The sequence below is a fragment of the Chiloscyllium plagiosum genome, chromosome 18 (assembly GCF_004010195.1).
Source record: "Chiloscyllium plagiosum isolate BGI_BamShark_2017 chromosome 18, ASM401019v2, whole genome shotgun sequence".
NCBI lineage: Eukaryota > Metazoa > Chordata > Chondrichthyes > Orectolobiformes > Hemiscylliidae > Chiloscyllium > Chiloscyllium plagiosum.
The window spans coordinates 25,451,113-25,458,913 of record NC_057727.1 but is presented as its reverse complement, the minus strand read 5'-3'; positions in this window follow the sequence as shown (position 1 = coordinate 25,458,913).

Genomic DNA, 7,801 nt, shown 5'->3' with positions numbered 1-7,801 from the left:
TTATATAATCATAAGGGCATAGATAAGGTGAATAGGCAAAGTCTTTTCCTGAGGTTAGGGGAATCCAAAACTGTAGGGTGAGAGGGAAAGATTTAAAAGATACCAGAGGAGAAACTTTTTCACACAGAGCGTGGTGCTTATATAGAACAAGCTGACAGAGGAAGTGGTAGAGAAAGGTACAATTACAATATTTAAAAGACATTTGGACAGTACATCTCTTTGATGGATACATTACAATTATTCTGTTAAATCTCAATAATACTTCCCTTCAAAAGTTTTCCAACCAATAATATTGTGATAAAAGACACAATATAAATGTCAAAGTTGAGGTTACTTTTGTTGTCAAAGTACATAGGTCTTAATGTAAGCCACATTTGCTTACTAAAATAATTCTTTATGGAGCTATTGTTATCCAAATGATTCATATTCCTTACTTCTGATGAGGAAATGTTTCAGAGAATCGATAAGGAATTTTTCCCCTTATCTCAGTAAGGCTTGTTTTTGTTTTCATAATAACGTTTTTCTGGAATGGGTCACTAATCTGTCACCAGAAGCTATAATTTGAGAGGGGTCACACTGCATCAATCATGGCTGACCAAGAGACTGATTCATGCAGTCAAACAGTCATAGAGTCATACTGCACAGTAGCAGGTCCTTCAGTCCAACTCATCCATGCCGACCAGGTATTGAAACTGAACTAGTTCTGTTTGCCTGAGTTTGGCCTACATCTCTCAAAACCTTTCCTATCTATGTACTGTCCAAATGTCTTTTAAATATTGTAATTGTACCTTTCTCTACCACTTCCTCTGTCAGCTTGTTCTATATAAGCACCACGCTCTGTGTGAAAAAGTTTCTCCTCTGGTATCTTTTAAATCTTTCCCTCTCACCCTACAGTTTTGGATTCCCCTAACCTCAGGAAAAGACTTTGCCTATTCACCTTATCTACGCCCTTATGATTATATAAACTGCTTTAAGGTCACCTCTCAGCCTTACACTCAAGGGAGAAAGGTCCCACCCTAACCAGCCTCTCCTTATAACTCAAACCTCCCAGTCTTGGTAACATCCTTGTAAATCCTTTTTGCATCTTTTCCAGTTTAAAAACATCCTTTCTAATGCAGAGTGACCAAAATTGTATGCAGTACAATTTACCAATGTCTTGTACAACCATAACATAATGTCCCAACTCCTGTACTATCGCTTTGACCAACGAAGGCAAGCGTGCCAAATGTCTTCTTCACCACCCTATCTACCTGTGTTGCCAATTTCAAGGAACATTGTACCTGCACCCCTAGGTCTCTCTGTTTGACAACTGCATAAGTCCTGCCCTGATTTGTCTTACTAAAGTGCAACACCTTTCACTTATTTGTATTAAACTGCACGTGCCATTCCTCAACCCACTGACCCAGTTAATCAAGATGCCATTGTATGCTTAGATAACCTTTTTCATTGAATATTATACCAGAAATTTTTGTGTCATCTGCAAACATACTAACCATACCTCCTATATTCTCATCTAAATCATAAATATAAATGATGAACATCAGTGGATGCACCACTGATCCTTGTGGCACACTGCTGGTTACAGGCCTCCAGTCTGAACAACAAGCCTCTACCACCACCCCCTGTCTCATATCATCAAGCCAATTTTGTATCTAATTGTCTTGCTCTCCCTGGATCCCATTTGATCTAACCTTTCTAACCAGTCTATCATGTGGAACCTTGTTGAAGGCCTTGCTAAGGTTCACATAGACAAAGTCTACCACTCTGCCTTAATTTATCTTCTTGGTCAACTCTTGAAAAAACTCAATCAAATTAGTGAGACACGATTTCCCATGCATGTTGACTATCTCTAGTCAGTCCTTGTCTTTCCAAATGTATGTAGATGCTGTCTTTCAGAAACCTTCCAGAAACTTACCTACCACTGATCTGTAGTTTCATTGATCTGTAGTTCCCTGGCTTTTTCTAGTTTGGATTCCCCTAACCTCAGGAAAAGACTTTGACTATTCACCTTATCTATGCCCTTATGATTATATAAACTGCTTTAAGGTCACCTCTCAGCCTCCTACACTCCAAGGAGAAAGGTCCCACCCTAACCAGCCTCTCCTTATAACTCAAACCTCCCAGTCTTGGTAATATCCTTGTAAATCTTTTTTGCATCTTTTCCAGTTTAATAACATCCTTTCTAATGCAGAGTGACAAAAATTGTATGCAGTACTGCAAATATGATCTTACCAATGTCTTGTACAACCATAACATAATGTCCCAACTCCTGTACTATCGTCTTTCTTAAATAATGGCACAACATTAGACCCTCCAGTCATCCGCCACCTCATCCATGGCTGTTGATGATACAAATATCTCAGCAGTCCCGCAATTTCTTGCGTCCCTTCTCACAATGTCCTGGGATATACTTGGTCAGGTCTTAGAGATTTCTCTAACTTTATGTATTTACCTCCAGTACCTTCTGTAATGCGAACACTTTTCAAGATATCACTATTTATTTCCATAAATTCCCTAGCTTCCAAGTCTTTCTCCACAGTAAGTACTGATGCAAAATATTTATTTAGAATTCTGTGGTTCCAACCATAGATGGCCTTATTGATATTTAATGGGCTCTCCTCTCTCCCTGGTAACTCTGTTGCCCTTAATATACTTGTAGAATCTCTTTGAATTCTCTTTTACTCTTTCTGCCAAAGCTATCTCATTTCCCCTTTTTTCCCTCCTTATTTCCCTCTTAAGTTAACTCCTACACCCACTATACTCCTCAAGGAATTCACTTGATCCCAGATGTCTATACTTGACATACACCTCCTTCTTTTTCTTGACCCGAGCCTCAATATCTCCAATCATGCAGTCTTCCCTGTGCCTGCTAGCCTTGCCCTTTAGGAACATGCAGGCCCGGAACTCTTCTTACCTGACTTTTGAAAGCCTCCCACTTGACAGGTGACCTCCTACCTGTGAACAGCCTCTCCCAATCAACATTTGAAAGTTCATATCTAATACTATCAAATTGGCCTTACCCCAGTTTAGAACTTTAACTTGTGTACCAAGCTTATACTTTTACGTAACTATTTTTAAACTAATTGAATGATGATCATTTGCCCCAAAGTGCTCCACTATTAACACCTTAGTGTCTTGTCATGCCTTCTTTCCCAAAAAGAGATCAAGTTTTGCCCCTTCTCTCGTAGGGCCATCTTTATACTAATTGAGAAAGTTTCCTTAAACACACTTAATAAATTCCTCCTCAATCAAGCACCTTAACACTATGGCAGTTCTGTCTATGTTTGGAAAGTTAAAAATCCCCTAATATTACAACCCTATTATTCTTACAGCTGTCTGCAATCTCACTACATACTTGCTCCTCAATTTCTTGTTGACTACTGGGGGACTGATAGTACAATCCCATCAAAATGGTCACTCTTTCTTATTTTTCAGTTCCACCCCTGTAGGTTTACTGGATGACCCTTCAGGAATATCCTCTCTAAGTACTGCCATGATGTTTTTCCTAATCAAAAACACCATTGTCCCTCATCTCTTGCCTCCCCTTCTATCCTTCCTATAGCATTTGTACCCTGAAACATTGAGCTGCGAGTCTTGCTCCTCCCTCAGCCATGTATCTATAATAGCTGTGATATCCCAGTCCCATGTTCTTATCCGTGCCCTGAGTTCATCTATCTTACCTGTCAGGCCTCTTGCATTGAAGTAAATGCCGTTTAGTTCATCAGAATCTCATTCCTTGCCATGCTTTTGCCTGCCTTGCCTATTTAACTAGTATATCAGCCTCAACCTTCTCACTACTACTTAGGGTGCCACCATGCTGCTAGACTGCCTCCCTGCCCATCTCCATTGGTGCATTGAAAGATTTTAAAAGTCAATAATCAATCTGTATGGTAAGCATATCTTCCATATCATCAAGTTCTGGAGTGGGATTTGAACCTACAATTTCTAACTCTGAATGGACCTCTCAAATTTCAAATCTAATGCTGATCTTGCTTTTGTACATCTCTTGTGCAACTGTAACTTTATATGCCACCTTCTGTTCACCCTTTGGTCTGTATCTCCTTGTATATTATGATCTGTCTGTTCTGCACTCAAAACAAAACTTTTCACTGTACTTAGATACATATGACAAAAAAATCACATCAAAGATGTGCTACCACTGCACATCATGAACTCCAATAAGCATTCAACAAGAGATATATAGAATCTGCTAATGATGATGCAACCAAAAGGATGTGTTGTATGTTTAATATTCTAAGATAAACAGTGGCTTTTACTCCATAAAGGGTAGCAATCATTGTTAGGCAGATATACATACAAAAGGCGAGTGATTTAGCGAGAGTTAAATTGCTACAGATAGTATCAATTAATTTCTATCAACTAGATACTAAATAAGAATTGGTCATTTTTTTTTGTACTTGGTATCTGAATTTAAGTACACATCCATTATAGGAGGGTTCTTGCAACAGACTGGTAGTGTCCCTACCTGTGAGTCAAGAGTCCACATGGTTCAAGTCCCACCAGCTCCAAAGGTGAGTCATAATATCCCTGAATCAGTTTGATTAAAAATACCACAGTTATGAGTGCTCTGTATGCCTTCCAAAACAGTAAATTCATTACCTCATTAAGGCAGATTTGCCAATTTTGATTGAATAATTTTTAACATTTACTTTTGGACTTTTATATGGACAGACTATCCATACCTACTGTTAACTTTTCAACACCATGTCACAAGAATCATTTAGTTTTATAGATATTGAGGATTGTAGTTAGGAATTAATAAGAATAGTCAGAAAACAAAACTAGATTATGGCAGAATTGGAATTAAAATTAAGTTTTATTGTCAGGTGTACTCAAGGGATACAGGAGTACAGTGAAAAGTTACAATGTCACCATTCATGGCACCATCTTAGGTATAAGTTATCGAGGTACTAAATCTTAGGTTAAAAAGTAAAAAAAGAAATAAATTAAAAGTTCAACATTATAGTTCTTGTCAGTATAAAATAGTAAACAAGAAAGTTAAAAGTTCAAACTTACAGTCCTTCTTTAGCCATAGGTCTGCAGTCACTCCATGTTGGGCTTTCTCCACTAGGGCTCGATCTCTCTCCTGCACTGGGCTCAATCTGTCACCTAATCTGATCAGTTGGAGGCAAAACTAAGGCCAAAAGAGTCTTTTTTTCTCCTAATGTTAATTATAGAAAAACTTGACATGGAAATTTTTAAAACAAATTAAAAGTTTCCACAATTCACAGTTACAGATGCTAGTTCTTAGACTTGTTGTTCTTAGCTATGTGAGTCAGCTAGCTCAGTTTGCCAGTTTATGTTACAGAGTGATGCCAACACTGTGGGTTCAATACCTGTACCAGCTAAAGTTACCATGAAGGACTCTTCTTCTTAGCCGCTATCCTTACCTGAAGCATAGTGACTCACAAATTAAATTGCCACTAGTTGCCTCTCTTTAATGAGGGTCGGGAGTGTGATGCTGGACAAGCACAGCAGGTCAGGCAGCAACCGAGGAGCAGGAGAATTGAGGTTTCAGGCAAAAGCCCTTCATCAGGAATGATGAAGGGCTCTTGCCCGAAACTTTGATTCTCCTGCTCCTCAGATACCACATGACCTGCTGTGTTTTTCCAGCACCGCACTATCGACTCTGATCTCCAGCATCTGCAGTCCTCACTTTCTCTCTAATGAGGGGGCAGCCCTACGGACTTGTAAGACTATGGTGACTTTACCTTAGTGTTTCACCCTAAAGAAAGTTTATGAATTATAAAAGCTGTTAAATACAATTTTATTAGCTTTAATATTCCACAAATCTCTTTTGTTTTTGTCATGTGATGGTATATTTCCCTCAAGATGAAATCCACTTAGCAGTTTTGAGACATTGCAGATGTTTCCTGCATTAAGTGTTTAAGCATTCATTTATACCTCTGTATCAATGCAAGTACAAAGGTTGAAAATAAAGAGTAATATATAAATGAAATAAAATTAACACATTTTTAAACAAATTGTGCAGGTGTTTCCATATTTGGTCACACACAATACACTACTATGTTGTATACTTTTGTGTAGTTAGAACATAACATAAAAACTAGGAGCAGGAGTAGGCAATTCAGTTCTGCGAGCCTGCTCCACCATTTAATAAGATTATGGCTGATCTCATCACAGACTCAACTTCATTTTCCTGCCCACTCTCCCTAACCTTTCAACCATTACTAATTAAAAATCTGTTTTCTCCTTAAATGTCTTCAATGTACCAGCATCCATCACAATCTGGGGTAGTGATTTCCATAGGTTCACGACTCTTTGAGAGAAGTAATTTTTCCTCATGTCTGTATTACATCTGCTACTCCTTATCCTAAAACTATGATTGATACTAGTTGCCTTATTTATGTTATATTGCAGCACCTTATTTTGACCTGTAACCTAGTCGTTATCAGTTTGCTTGCACACATAGTTGAGGTCTCTTTGTTAGAGATCACATGCAACCATTAGAGCAGGAAAGATTCAGTGGGATAAAAAAAAGTGAAATACAATGAAAGTATCTGTAGATTCCAGACCAGCTAAGTGTCTGAAGCACCTTCTGTTTTTATTTAAGATTCAAAGGAAAGTATGATAATTTATAGTCAGTAGGAATACAGTAAATTGTTAGACTAGAGGTAGTCTGGAATACATTTCCTGCAATGCTCTTGCCATGTGGACAATTCTGTAATACAGTATTCGGCAGAATCACATGTAGGGCAAACAAGGGTAGTAAGTTTCCTTCTCTAAATGAAGTTGTTTGGTATTTACAACAATGTAGACTCTTTTATTCTTTTTTACTGATGCTCGTTCACAGGTTATTACATTGTTAAATTCATTTGAGATTTGAATTCAGAACAGGTTACTAGTCCATTACTTTCATCACCACTGTGTCCGTTGTTACACAGGTCATTTGGAAAAAAATGTCTGATTAAATGTCAATTTTGGATTGACTAATGTTTGAAACAATTTAATTAAGCCTAGTAACGTGTTAGAAAGAGGAATTGAGCAGAAGCAAGTGAGTGGAGTTAAGGAAAGGGACAAAAATGGTCTTCTGAAACTTCATTTTGAGGAAATTCTGAATCAACTGTGAAATATAAATTAACTCCTTGACTGTACATTGTGACACAGAAGAGCAGATCTGGATTAAGAAATAGCAGATACAAAATTAAAATCATTAGGGATTATGGAAGTTACTTTGTGGGTTTGGGAAGATAACATAGTAGAAGCATATGCTTTTTGGAATGCATTTGGAAAAATAGGGTTATGGACAGTTTTTGAAGACAGATCACAGTTATCAATAGAATCAAGGTGTGAATTTAAGTGTCAGCAATTTATGGCAAAGAAATCATAATAACAGGTTATATATCCATTGGAAGAGGGAGTTTGGACAAAGGGAGTAACAAATAGAATAATGACATCCGGGGTATTGGAGGTAGGATAAATTTTAAACTTCTCATCCATGTTTTTAAAACTCTTCATAGCCTCCATATTCTTATTTCTATAACCTTGCTCAGAATTACAACATCTCTGTGCTTCTCCATTTCTGGCTTTTTGTGCATTTGCAATTTCCATGTGCTTTAGATTAGACTGGTGCTGAAAAAGCACAGCAGGTCAGGCAGCATCCGAGGAGCAGGAAAATCGACGTTTTGGGCAAAAGCCCTTCAGGGAGCCTCCAGGGTGGAGAGATAAATGGGGGAGGGGCGGGGAAGAAGGTAGCAAAGAGTACAATAGGTGAATGGGGGTGGGGATGGAGGTGATAGGTCAGAGGGGAGGGTGGAGC